The sequence below is a fragment of the Protopterus annectens genome, chromosome 9.part0, assembly GCF_019279795.1.
Source record: "Protopterus annectens isolate FY-2018-M chromosome 9.part0, PAN1.0, whole genome shotgun sequence".
Lineage (NCBI taxonomy): Eukaryota > Metazoa > Chordata > Ceratodontiformes > Protopteridae > Protopterus > Protopterus annectens.
The window spans coordinates 862,272,687-862,286,305 of NC_056743.1; the positions used below are offsets into that span (position 1 = coordinate 862,272,687).

Below are 13,619 nucleotides of genomic sequence, written 5' to 3' on the forward strand. Positions count from 1 at the left end.
CAAGCATAGGCAATCCCTGGCACTAATACAAAAGTGTGGTATTCAAGCACACATTGCTTAACACTCCACTGGAGACCAAAAGAAGAAAGAACCTTGGTCAGTATCACTACAGTTTTATCCTTGTTTACTGTTTTACAGAATATATTGCAAACATGAGTAAACATCTTAACTGTAATAAAATATGTTCAATGTATTTAACATATCATCATTGGCAACTCATCCCCATCCCCACTACCTGGCACTTGCACATATTGGAAGAAAAGCTGTTATGATTTTAGGATGTCTTAGAAAAGGCTACCTACCCCACTTTAAAGGTTGTACCAAATATGCTGACTGGTGGTCTTTGCTTAACCTTCCAAACTGTCACAAGATGTCACAAGCACCAGCTACACCATTTTTCTTTTTTATGCTTTCCAGCTGAGACTGCATGATTAAATGCATTCTGGTTAATATGTGATTTAAGGAGATGTTTTGACACAAATAGCTCACAATAATGTAAGGTTGCCAAGACAGTCACATTAAGATGCCTGCCAGTTTATGCATTTGGTTCATTAATAAGCCTGTAGTGCTGGAAAACCATACAGAGCAGTACTACTGAGTATAGCAATTACAAATTAAAGTATGCATAAGTGTGTGTATGTGTGTGTGTGTGTGTGTGTGTGTGTGTGTGTGTGTGTGTGTGTGTGTGTGTTTGTGTGTGTGTGTGTCCAAGCATGCACACACATATGTAAGCATGTAGGCACATGTTTATACATAACTTGATCTGTATTTGCTATGCATGGCGATACTGTTCTGTGCAAACATCTTACATAAGTGCTGATCACTAGGTTATAGTGGATCCTTTTTTTGTACAGATTTCCTTGAATATAATATCCACATCCTAGATCAGTGCAGGTCACTAAATGGGTGACATTCTGCTGACTGAACATTCTGAAAAATAACAGGATGGACATTCCTTGCTTATGTAGCTGTGTTGAAGTGCGCATTACTCTCCTTTCTTCAATATCATCTAGCTGGTGCTGGTGGTATGATTAGCACCAGTTGTCACTCTGTTATGAATATACAGCTCTACTCTGTATGTGTTTCAGTATTCTGAATATACAGCTTTGCTCTGTATGTGTTTCAGTATTCTGAATATACAGCTCTGCTCTGTATGTGTTTCAGTATTCTGAATATACAGCTCTGCTCTGTATGTGTTTCAATATTCTGAATATAGAGCTCTGTTCTGTATGTGTTTCAGTATTCTGAATATACAGCTCTGCTCTGTATGTGTTTCAGTATTCTGAATATACAGCTCTGCTCTGTATGTGTTTCAGTATTCTGAATATACAGCTCTGTTCTGTATGTGTTTCAGTATTCTGAATATACAGCTCTGCTCTGTATGTGTTTCAGTATTCTGAATATACAGCTCTGCTCTGTATGTGTTTCAGTATTCTGAATATACAGCTCTGCTCTGTATGTATTTCAGTATTCTGAATATACAGCTCTGCTCTGTATGTATTTCAGTATTCTGAATATACAGCTCTGCTCTGTATGTATTTCAGTATTCTGAATATACAGCTCTACTCTGTATGTTTCAGTATTCTGAATATACAGCTCTGCTCTGTATGTTTCAGTATTCTGAATATGCAGCTCTGCTCTGTATGTGTTTCAGTATTCTGAATATACAGCTCTGCTCTGTATGTGTTTCAGTATTCTGAATATACAACCCTGCTCTGTATGTGTTTCAGTATTCTGAATATACAGCTCTGCTCTGTATGTGTTTCAGTATTCTGAATATACAGCTCTGCTCTGTATGTGTTTCAGTATTCTGAATATACAACCCTGCTCTGTATGTGTTTCAGTATTCTGAATATACAGCTCTGCTCTGTATGTGTTTCAGTATTCTGAATATACAACCCTGCTCTGTATGTGTTTCAGTATTCTGAATATACAGCTCTGCTCTGTATGTGTTTCAGTATTCTGAATATACAGCTCGGCTCTGTATGTGTTTCAGTATTCTCTTTTTATTTTTCATGGCCTGGCACATTGCAGCCTCCTTGTTTATAATGGTGTTTAGTTTTATTATGAAAAAACATATTTTCCTCAGGATGGACTGTAGCAGCACATTTATCCCACTCCAAAATTTGAGATAATCTGACTTTATTTCTAGTAGTGGTCCTGCTGTTCTCTTTGATGTAGTTGCCGACTCTCCTTCATGTACTCTTCTAGTCTGAGACTTGTCCTGACAACCAGTTTGAGTCTTGTCCCACCATCCATTCTGAGTCATGTCCCAACATCCATTCTGAGTCGTTTTTCCAACATGCAATCTGAGTCTTGTCCTGACATTGTCTGTGAAATGCATCAGAATGATTCTCTACTTGTCCTGTTTCAGAAGTCACGGATTTTGAAAATAAAATCCATAGGAAATAGAAAGTAAGCAGGGCAGCAGGGCAACCTCTTATAGAGGCAAACATGGGAACTAATGATAAGAAACAGACTCACTACAGCTGGTATGTTGCACAGATACCTGCTAGCTGTATGCTTTTGTCAGTTATCTGTCAAGCAGGCAGCCAGATGGAGACAAACAGCATCAAAGATACCAAAGTGAAAAAGAAGATGGGACAAAAACATTTTAAAATAAAAACTTTGGTACATCTGAGGCTCACTCTGGATTCATAATTGTTATGATGCTATCAATGCCATGGAAAGCAGCATATTTTTATGCGGAGCATGGCAGATCTGCCAAATTGTAGGTGCCATTTAGAACACTGCTTGTGCAAATGAATTTGTGTTGGCTGTATTGATAGCTCTCTTGATAACACACTGCCCAAATCAGCTGCCTAAGAAGCCTTTTGCTAGATCCAACGGAGTATATTACATAGTGTCTTCTTTCAGGATAACTAACATAAGACTACCAGTTTTCAGACAAATTTTCAATCTGTTGTCTAACATAAAACACATTTTCCTTTTTTCTTAAATTATCCCTTCTCTTCTCATTTTCCTACCAAAAATGTGAAATAACTTCCTTCAGTGTTTGTGCTACTTTAAGATTTCATGTATATCATCAGCTATTAACTAAGAAACTTCCTTCATTAACAGACAGTTGTTAGTTCACCCTACAAGCTTCCAGTTCCCTCACTAACAGCACTGATACATTGTCAGTTATGGGAGCAAAAACTCAAATCATACACCTTTCATTGTATTCTCTTACACTCTCCCTTTATGCACCATAAATAAATAAATATGCTTTGCTTATTTTACTTAGTAGTCAACTAGCAACTGGGTGCTTGTTTAATCTAGCACTGTTAAATTGCACAGCTAAATGGTGACTTCTGTTACTGTGCCTCATCTCATGGATGAGCCATTCTAAAGACAAATGGCTGCAAATGTTTATTTTTAATGTATGCATTTTGTTTTACATTTTTGTATGTATTTGGTATGTTCCACACATATTGCACATGTTAGAAGATCTCATGTAAGCATTATTGCATGTGAATTGTGGGAACTTTTCTCTTTGATTCCCCCTCTGAAAATTGGTGCTGCGAAGAAAGACAAAACCAGCTAACAAAATGTAAGTAAATATTGAAACAGAAGGCATTACTTATCAACTGTTTCAAAAACTGGTTGCCAGAAACTGTTGAAGGTGAGAATACTTCACGAAGGCAAAATTAGAATAATTGTGTTATGCCATTCTGGGTGAGTACATAGCAGAATGAACATGGGCCCAGTATGGTTTTATATATATATATATATATATATATATATATATATATATATATACATATACCCAGATATCACTTTAAAAACAGATTGTAGTAAGAAAAGTGCTGACTGTAAGCATTTGAGTACTACAAATAATGACCTTTCTGCTAAGTAAGAGAGTACAAATTTATATTAAAAGTAAGTATTTTACAAGGAAGGCAACAACAAAGATAATCCAACAAAATGTTGGCTGGGACTCATAAACTTTGTCTGCAATGCCATGCACAGGGCTCGTGTGCATTTGAAAATCTCCACCATGGCGCTAGATGATTAATGTAGAGGTATTTTCTGTGTTTGTTCCTGGACAGCTCTGCTGTGTATCATAGTAGCATAGCAGATAAACATTCCCCACTGAGTATGTGGCTGTGCAGAATTAAAAAAAAATGAATTGTATCCCATGTCATGGCACCCATCTGTGATACAATGCAGTAGCAGATGTTTACCAATTTACTCTATAACTTCATATATTTCAACGTCTATGAGTAAAACGTGCTAGTACAGAAGAGCATCCATGAGTAAACGACATTCTTGGTGCAGTGAAATACCCAAGAAATACCCCCAAACAACAGTACCCTACCATGCTCTCTACTAGTTCCCTTCTCAAACTGCTGTACACACGCGTAGATAGATTGAGGCATGCTTGGGCAGGATAACTATACTGTCAGGCTATTACTGAAAAACACAATTCTTACTGATGATGTACTGTCGAACACAATCTCCATACTTAAGATATTAATGTGTGTTATTACTCATACATATCTAATGACCCCAAGTGAACTAAAGAACATCTCCATTTATAACAGTAACACCAAGAAATACGGAGTACTTTCTGGTGTGGAGGAGAACAAAAGGTATGAGAAATAACAAGTCTGTATTAAGAATCAGAAACTATTGCCCACCACCAAGCACAAATGCACAAATGCAACAAAATGACAAACCATATGGCATGACTGCAGTTCTTTAGCATTTGAATGGTATATCTGACTGATGTCCAGTCTTTGAAATGCCTTGTAATTTGGCAACATTTTTAAAACTTTTAAGTGACAGTTCTGATAAAATGAATGTTCCATATTAATACAAGCCCATAAACATCCTATCAGTGCTAGACACTGTACAGTAGTTTACCTTTTAGTATAAAATGGCGCCTCTCCTGTCCTGTGCATATATGCAGTAATAATGGACTATACTTTTTATGCTTTAGTATTCTAGAAGGTTTGGTATTCTGTTAGAGGTGCAGGTCAGATTACTGACTTTTAAGACTTCACGGAAACCATTTTGTGCACATACTTCAAACCAAAAGCTAGCAGTAGTAACTGCAGGTCATTTCTCTATATTCATCCCAAGTGGGCACAATGCATGTCTGGGATTCAGATTATGATTCTGAGTGTGAATTTCTCACATTCTGGCAAAATGTTTTGACTGCAATCACCAGAACACTTCATGCACTGATATAGGATGATTTATGAATCTGCCTATCCAACATTCTAAGCATGTGAGCTTCTCTGTCTTCACATGTGAAGGACGCTGACAAACCACAGCAGCATGAAAACAGTGAACAAATCTGTATTATCAGTACCAGATTGCTTTACTGGGACATGTAGCTGAGCAGACTTGAAGCAGCATAAAATCTCTTACTTTTCTGCAGTCAGCAATGTCTGCCTGTTTCTTCACCGATGATTATTTTTTTAAACCTGTATGTAACTACCCTCATTCTGTTTAACATCTATTTATAAATATTCTCTACTCAGGTTCTGATGAAGTCCCATTTTGAAGGGACAAAAGTGCTTGACCATCTGTTTTATTTATGGTTTATTAAACACTTTTTTTTATGTCATTTGTGGTTCTGCAGTTTTATCTTTAGTACACCTAAGCAAGTGTTTTACCCATTAACTGTGCCATTTGGGTTTCTTAATGTTCTTTAAGTTCTTTTTGGAACCCATGGCACATTTTCTGATTTCAGATTTTAGGTGGAAGTTGATTCCAATAGGCTGTCCCATTTTTAATGAAAACCCTTTATCAATAAATATCCCAGGGGGGACGTATAATTGTCAGGGTTGTCTCAAATTGTCCAGTTTTGAAGGCCATACAAAGAAAAGGAAATCAGTCATATGGAAGGATCAAAGAAGTGGGTCACCAAAATGATGGCAGGGGTGTAGAAGTTTGACTATGAAGGACAACAAAGGAAACTCAGGATGTATATTCTAGAAAAATAAGGTGTGATCTGAACATATAGAACAGGAAGGAAAAAAAGTGGAAGATTGTCTCTAAAGAAAAAGGACAGAAAAGGAAAAAGGGGTTGCAGGTGGCAGATGGATGTCATACATTTTAAAACAGATGCAAGGGAGTGCTATTCCATAGAAAAAGTGATGAAGAAATGGAAAAGTCTATCAGAGGATATTGTAGAAAGGAGGACAACAGAGGGTTATGGCATTAATGGAAGAAGAATGGTCAAAATCAACGTAACTTACCATGAAAGATGCAACATATGGTCAGACTGAGTAGCCCTTGTACCTATTTCTAGTTTGCTGAACAAAAATTTGTATGTAATGAGCCTGTATAAAATATAAAATGTCCTCTTTCTCTGTTATTTGAGCTGGTAATCTTGGAGTTGATATGAGATCTGTGCTTTCTTCCAGACCTCTAGTCATATGTATCTTTGAAGACTTTTAGGCTAACAATTTAGTGATTCAGTACTGGAACACAAGTTAAATTTTAAATTTATCATTGTGAGCATATCACTCCTAGAAGACCATTTTGCCTTGTCGTGCTAATATGTGTTTCCCACTTTTTTTCACTTACTTTAAAGAAACCACTATCTTGGAATTCATAATTCTAAGTTATAACATAGCTTAGGAGAATTATAAGTTTTGTTGCTGCTCCTTCTCTCCAGCTTCATGTTAATATGTGCCAAAAGGGGCAGAATTATCTAACCTGCAAAGTTTTTTGAGATCTTATAAATGAGATGGAGTACTTACGCAAGTCTTCAGACAAGCAGTGGTACAATTGCTGATAGGTCTTTGTTGCTTTTCTAGATAATGCCCTATCAGCTGCATATTTATACATCCAGTTCATCACAAAAGGTGTGGATTTTACTTATAGGTTCATAGGTAGATACTAGGCTATCTGCCCTAGGGCATTTATAAGCCTAGCCAGAGTGTATTTGGCTTCCGCTACCCTATTAGATTAGCCTACTGTGCCTCTGTAAAGTAGGTCACAGACGGTACCCTTTTAAGATTAGTTTACTGTGCCTCTGTCTAGCAGGGACACAGAAGAGATCCCAGGAGTGAATTTGCGATTTCCCATCCATGCATCCAGATTTCGCTTGAAGAGGGTCAGTGAGGGGCTATGTCTAACATGAATTGGGATTCTATTCCAGAGTGAGGGGCGCCTCTGGGAAATGAATCTGTCCCTCCAGCATGTCCTATTTATTTTTGTGCTGAGGTTTAGGTCCCTGGAGCATGTAGCTCTAAGGGACTTGGATTTTTTGAGGTGGAGCATGTCCATTAATTCTGGGTTTGACATGGCTTTGTACGTCAGGCATAGATCGCCTCTGAGTAGGCGGTAAGCAACTGAGTAGAGCTGGAGTTTCTTTAGTCGAGCTGCATAGGACATCTGTTTGTAGCCCATGATCCTCTTGGTGAGGTACTTTTGGGGTCTCTCCAGTTGCTGCAGGTGTCGGGTAAGGTACATCCCAAAAGGGGCATTGTATTCAATTATGGGCCTGATGAGTGACGAGTAGAGGGGCACAATGACCTCTCTTGATCTAGATGCGAACCCTTTCATAATAAGGTAGGCTATATAGAAGGTCTTTCTAACCACTTTGGCAATGTGATTATCAAAGGAGAGATTACTATCTACATTGGTCCCCAAATCTCTAATTACTTCTTCCGTACTTAATGGATTACCACCTATGTGGTAATTTGTGGGCACCTTGTTTTTCACAAAGGGGATGACTAGGCACTTTTTAGCATCTTGAGGCCGTGGCTCTGGCACCAAGCATCTGTCTCTGTGAGACCCTTTTGAAGGATGCTTGTGTCAGCTGGAGATTTGATTATGGCCCCCGGTTTGCAGTCATCTGTGAACTTTGTCAGCCATAATCCTCCCGTGTTAGCCTGAACCTCAGAGAAGTATATACCAAACAAGAGAGGTCCCAGAACTGAGCCCTGTGGGATGCCACTTGTAACTGGTTTGGATTCGGACATGGCACCTGTGATTCTGACCATGTGGGTTCTATCTCTGAGCCAGTTTGCAACCCATCTTGTGATATAGGGGTTGATATTTAAGCTGGTAAGCTTATTTATGATGCCCGAGTGGGGTATTGTGTCGAAGGCTTTTGCGAGGTCCAAGTAGGCTTGTGGACTGACTACCTTGCCCTCATCTATGGCTTTGGTAACTGTTTCAAACAAATCAACTAGGTTTAAGAGGCAAGATCTGCCCCTAACAAAGCCGAATTGTGTAGGGCCCAGTGTCTGGAGGCTCCCAATGTCTTTATTTATGAGTTCCATGATAATACGCTCCATAGCTTTACAGACCGGACTAGTTAGGCTTATGGAGCGATAGTTTCCGGGGTCCGTTGTGGCACCGCCTTTGTGGAGTTAGACCACTGTAGCTGTAGACCATTTTTTGGGTACATATCCTGCAGTAAGGCTAAGTTTGAACAGTGACTTAATGTGAAGGTTCAGTTCTTCTTGGAGCTCGTGTAAGACACAGCCTGGGACACCATCTGGTCCCATAGATGCTGTGCTTTTTGCTTTGGAGAGGGCAGCTTTCACCTGTGCATCTGTGATGTCAGGGAGGTTACATTCAGTTGGGATAGGCATTTGCTCCTTTGGGGGGGAAGGGGGGGACACATTTGCGCTGAATCCGTTATGCAGCAATTCAGAGCATATCTGGGAGTTTCTGCCCATGTTCCTGACATAACTAAAGAAGACCTTGTGATTATCTTTAGTGTCTAGGGCAATTTTTCTTTCGAAACTGGCCTTTGATGATTTTATGAGGGATCGAAGTTTCATGATAATACTGATCAGAGATGCCTTCCCTTTTTGGGATTTTGCTCTGTCATGTAGTAGATTCCTCCTTCTGTTGCATAGCTTATTTATCGCCGGGGTCCACCAGACCGGTCTCCTGTTTTTGGAGAAGTGAGTCTTGGTTTTATTTGGGATAGCACAATCCATGCATTCCTGCAGGTGCTCATAGAATGCATTTGTAAAGGATTCTGTGGATTGGGCTGTATTATCCTCTGGCCCAGGGGCTTTGAAGGATTCCACCTCAGTCTTGAGAAGTGCAAAGTTGGCTTTTGAGAAATTCTTTACAGTGATTTCCTTGGCTGGGGATGGGGATGGGATATGGATGTCCAGGGAAATTTGTTTATGGTCTGATCTTACCAATGAGGGGTTTACCTCTGGTGTGGAACAGAGTCCCCATGTTGGTGATGACCAGGTCCAATATGTTGTTCCCTCTTGTGGGAGTGGTGACCAGTTGTTCCATTGCATTAGAGTTTATAAATTCTAGGAACCATTGGGCAAGGGTGTTGGGGCTTGAGTAGTTTTCCCAGTCAATGTTTGGGTAGTTGAAGTCACCCAATAACATAGTGTTTGGAGAGACCTTCATATTCTCCAGTGTTCTCAGGAAAGCTGAGTGGGGTTCCAGTAATAGGGAGGGTGTTTTGTAGAAGGCTACAAATTGAAAGGCAGTTTTGCCCGCTGTTAGTTGCACATGGATGGTTTCCGATGCTTCGTGCAGTGCCACTAACCTGGAGGTGTAGGTATCTTTGATGAATATAGATACTCCCTCTCCTTTTGTGCATTGGTCCAAATTTTGGGGCTGAAACACATGGTATGAGTTATAACCTGGTAGTGCTGGGGTGCTCTCAGGAGCCTTGAACCAGGTTTCTGTTACTGCACAGATATCGATATTCTCCATGCTGAGTAGAGCCTCGAGTGTGTGCATCTTGAGGTTTAGACTTCTGGCATTGAGTAGCATTACCTTTAGTTTCTTTTTCCTTGTGTTGTCTATGGAGGTGGGTTTGTCCTTTGAGTCTTGCCTAAAAAAGGCACTATGGGGGTGGCAAGAGCCTTGGCCAGTATACGAAAGCCTAAGGGTGACAGGTGCAAGCCGTCCCTAGCGAAGCAACGTGGCTTGTCGAGCATGTCATCCCAGGCTGACAGATACTGGATCCCCTTTGAATGACACCAGTACTTTAGTCAGTTGTTGAAATTAATCATCTTGTCTTCATATTGTGGCATCATTCTTGGTGAGGGTAAGATGCTACTCAAGGTCAGGGTCATACCGGCCTGGGCTACATGCTCAGAGAGCTCCTCTATGTCTCTTTTCATGTAGTCCAGGGAGGTACATCTCAGGTCATTCACACCAGCATGGACAATGACTGAGTCATATTTGTACTTGCCTTGGAGTGACCTGAGTGCTTGTGTTATGTGGCGGATCCTAGTGCCCGACAGGCAGCTCACTGTGACCTTCTCCTTGTTCAGCCTGGTGAGCGGGACATCAGTGTGCCTGACAATAGAGTCACCTATTACAAGTGTATCAGGTGTGTTGTTTAGCCTTAAGGGCTGTGACTGTTCGGCATACTGGCTTTGTGAGCTATGTGTTGCACGTGTTTTGTTTTGGGGTAGCGGTTGCTTGGGTGTCTGCTTTGGAAGTCTCTGCTGCTTAGGCAGATTTTTATTTAGAGCCTCCGAGTATGTTTTTATGTGTTTATGTGTTTGATTTGCTGTCATGGTAGGTCTATGTGAGACTGGAATTGTAGTGAGTGTGGTTTCCTTCTCCTCCTGACTGGTTACGCCAGTACTGAGTTGAGAGAGCTTAGCCTCCAGTTTGGCTATATGGTTGCATCTCTCACATGTGTTGGAATTTGTTGGGAGGAGGAGAGGGTTGTCTGTGTACATGAGGCAGTTGTAACATTGCCTCAAGATTCCCAGATTCACCAGCTGGACCGGAGTGGAGATTGACAACTGACCTTTGGACATGCTAGATTAGTATTGGGAATTCCTTTATAATTGAAAAAAAGGGCCAATGGGGAACAAGGTACTCAAGGGGAGTTTGTGAGGGTGTAGTGCTTTTAATTTTTTAGTGCTGACTTATATAATTGCTTTAGTGAGCAAGTGCCAGGTAACTTAAATGCAATGTGTTACAGGTAACTTAAATGCAAAAATGACAAACAGTAACTTTCTTTCAAGTGAAACAAGGAAATAAGTACAGTAAGCAATGCAGATATCACTAGGGATCCACAGAAGCGCTGAAAAGCCACGTTTTAGGTGGAATTAGCGTTTCAGGGAAATAACAAGCAAACAAGCATACAAACAAAGCTAGATTCAGCAGGCCTGGATCTAGTCTATGCTACAGCAAACAAGATGTACCAATTTCAGTAAGATACAGTTCAAATATGCAGGCACTATAAGCCTTTAACCAGAAATTCCCAGCTCAGAAGGGCAGAGTCCAGCCTCTCCTCCTACAAGAGTGCAGACCACGAACCTTCTTAATGTAAAATAACACAGAGAGGTAAGACAAAGCTGCATATTAATGAGCTGAAATAGCTTAGTTGGGAGAGTGTTAGACTGAAGATCTAAAGGTCCCTGGTTCAATTCCGGGTTTCAGCATGGAAACCTCTTGTAATGGGAGGGTGGCATGATGTTAGGGTACTTACCTAAGAGACACAAGGTACAGGGTTTGATTCTCACATGGGGTAACTGGCTAGGCTTAAAATGGCCCACAAGGGCAGTTAGCATAGTACTAACCTATATTTGCAAGCAATACTCATAACTGGCTGTGTGATCACTCAGTGCACAACATCAAAAATTAATATATGTGCAAATAACAGTTATATGGTTTCATATTACTATAGATGATGTCACAGTTGGTTGTATGCAGAATGATTTCAGTTCCTTGCTGCAAAGGTGTTTGTGAGGTACAGAGGGATAAAGCACCCTTACTGTATTCTGAAGGCTCATTGGAGTGAGAGCTCAAATTCAGACCTATGTAGAAATATTTCATGTGTACTAACATTTTGTAGTGTGTATGTAATAGATTGCTTTTCCTCATTTCAATTACTATTCCCTTTTTTTTAGTTTTTTTTTGGGGGAGCCAGTGTTTGCATGATGAGCGACTTCTCACAAACGTGGGAAATGGAAGAAATGAATGTCAAGTTTGGCTATGCTTATGGTCCTGGGTTCTAATACAGCATTTGCAATCTGTTTTTACTGTTGTGACAGTGCAGTTTATAGCAATGAAACTGCTTTAATCGACCACCCAGGAAGCACTGATGAAGAAATGGATAGCTATGGTTCCTTTATCTTCCCCCCTCCTGCACATACCTATATTGCTTTCCCTATGTTCTTCCCTCTGCTTGCGCCCCATTTCATCACTTTCTTATTTACCTCATTTTAACACATTTAATCTGGTCAAAAAATAGAATCACATACCACACACATAAGTACAAAAAAGCAATGCAGCCCTTTGCCTTTTGACCTCTGTGTTCATTCAGAGTTGCGCATTGCAAACCAGTGCCAAGTGACAGTGAACTTTCTTTCCTGCCGTGGTTACCTTCGTGCAACACTGCTTAAACATGCTGCACTATAGCAACACACAGAAATATATGGTGACTGTAACTTGAAGTATAATTTCATTGCATTATCCTACTTATTTCAACTTAGTCCATACACATGGATTCAAACCCTATGCCATCTGGGCTTAGAAAGAAATGTGCCAATGTATTTACACCTGCTGCCACAGAGTCAGCTAAGTAGCAGGTGTGTTTCCTACACTCAGTACTACATCTCATAATTTTAGCAACAAGCCTCACATCTGCACACTGCCTTACCTCTGCACAAACAGGGAAAGCTATATAAATGTGCTTACCATCTCTCAAACCCACTACTCTGCAGTGTGCTATGCAAATGAGGGTATAACTTGGCGTACTCTTTGTACCCTACTGAGTATATGTTTTCTAAGCATCACATAAAATGTTTTTTTTCCTCAGGTCAGATTATGTCTACAACTGTCTAGGTGAATGGCTTCAACAGTAGGTGCAGTGTTTCTAATGTGAGATAAATATGTGCAATAGTTGTAGGGGGAAAAGATGACAATGTTCCTTGCATTTATTAAGTGCTTTGGGGGCAGCATTATGAGTGATGTGTACATTTGTAATTGATATGTTTCCAAGGGGGTTAGTACCAAGAGCTTGTGTGTAAAAAATGGAATTTTCTTGCTAGACCCCTGTATACAAAGTGGACAATAATATGTATGACTTTTGTTTGCTGTCCATTTTGCATTCATATCATGGTACTACATGTGTAAATATAAAACAAATGAAGACCGTATCTCAAATAATGTCACATATTGAAAATGCAGCCATCCCTTACCTCCCACAAAGCACTGCAACCTTGGTCTCTCAGTAGTTGATCACAAATATATCAACTACACTACATGAATCAATAACACATGTGGTGTTATATGCCATGCACATCCTTTGAAGGACAATAGACATTCAGGTTTTTCAATACTTGTTGTAATATGGGCACCTATTTACATATACTTTGTAAAACAGTCTTGTAAAGCATACCTGCACATTGAAGCACAACCACCAAATACTACACCTTGCACACTCATCAGTCTGGTAACTTGCTGAAATTAAAATATCTGGACAGTTGGACATGCCTACATATCCTTGTCAGACAGGGCTCCCAGCTTTTTCTCTCCAACATCCTGTGCTGATGTCCTCAACTATAAATGATCCTGCAGCCTTGTAAAAGGCAGATTTGTGTCATGGCACTTGAGTTAAGTACTGAGTACTATAATCTGTCTACTTAGATTAGTAGGAGTTCTGTTCATTCTCACTGCAGTCAACTGATGTGTGTGTG

The 13,619-nt window shown here is 40.0% G+C and overlaps 1 non-coding gene across 1 annotated transcript; it reads left to right on the forward strand.

Annotated features, from left to right (window-relative positions):
- Positions 1-11,287: 11,287 nt before the first annotated feature.
- Positions 11,288-11,360, forward strand: TRNAF-GAA. Its single transcript has one exon. It is a non-coding gene; the product is annotated as a tRNA-Phe (tRNA).
- The last annotated feature ends 2,259 nt before the right edge of the window (positions 11,361-13,619 follow it).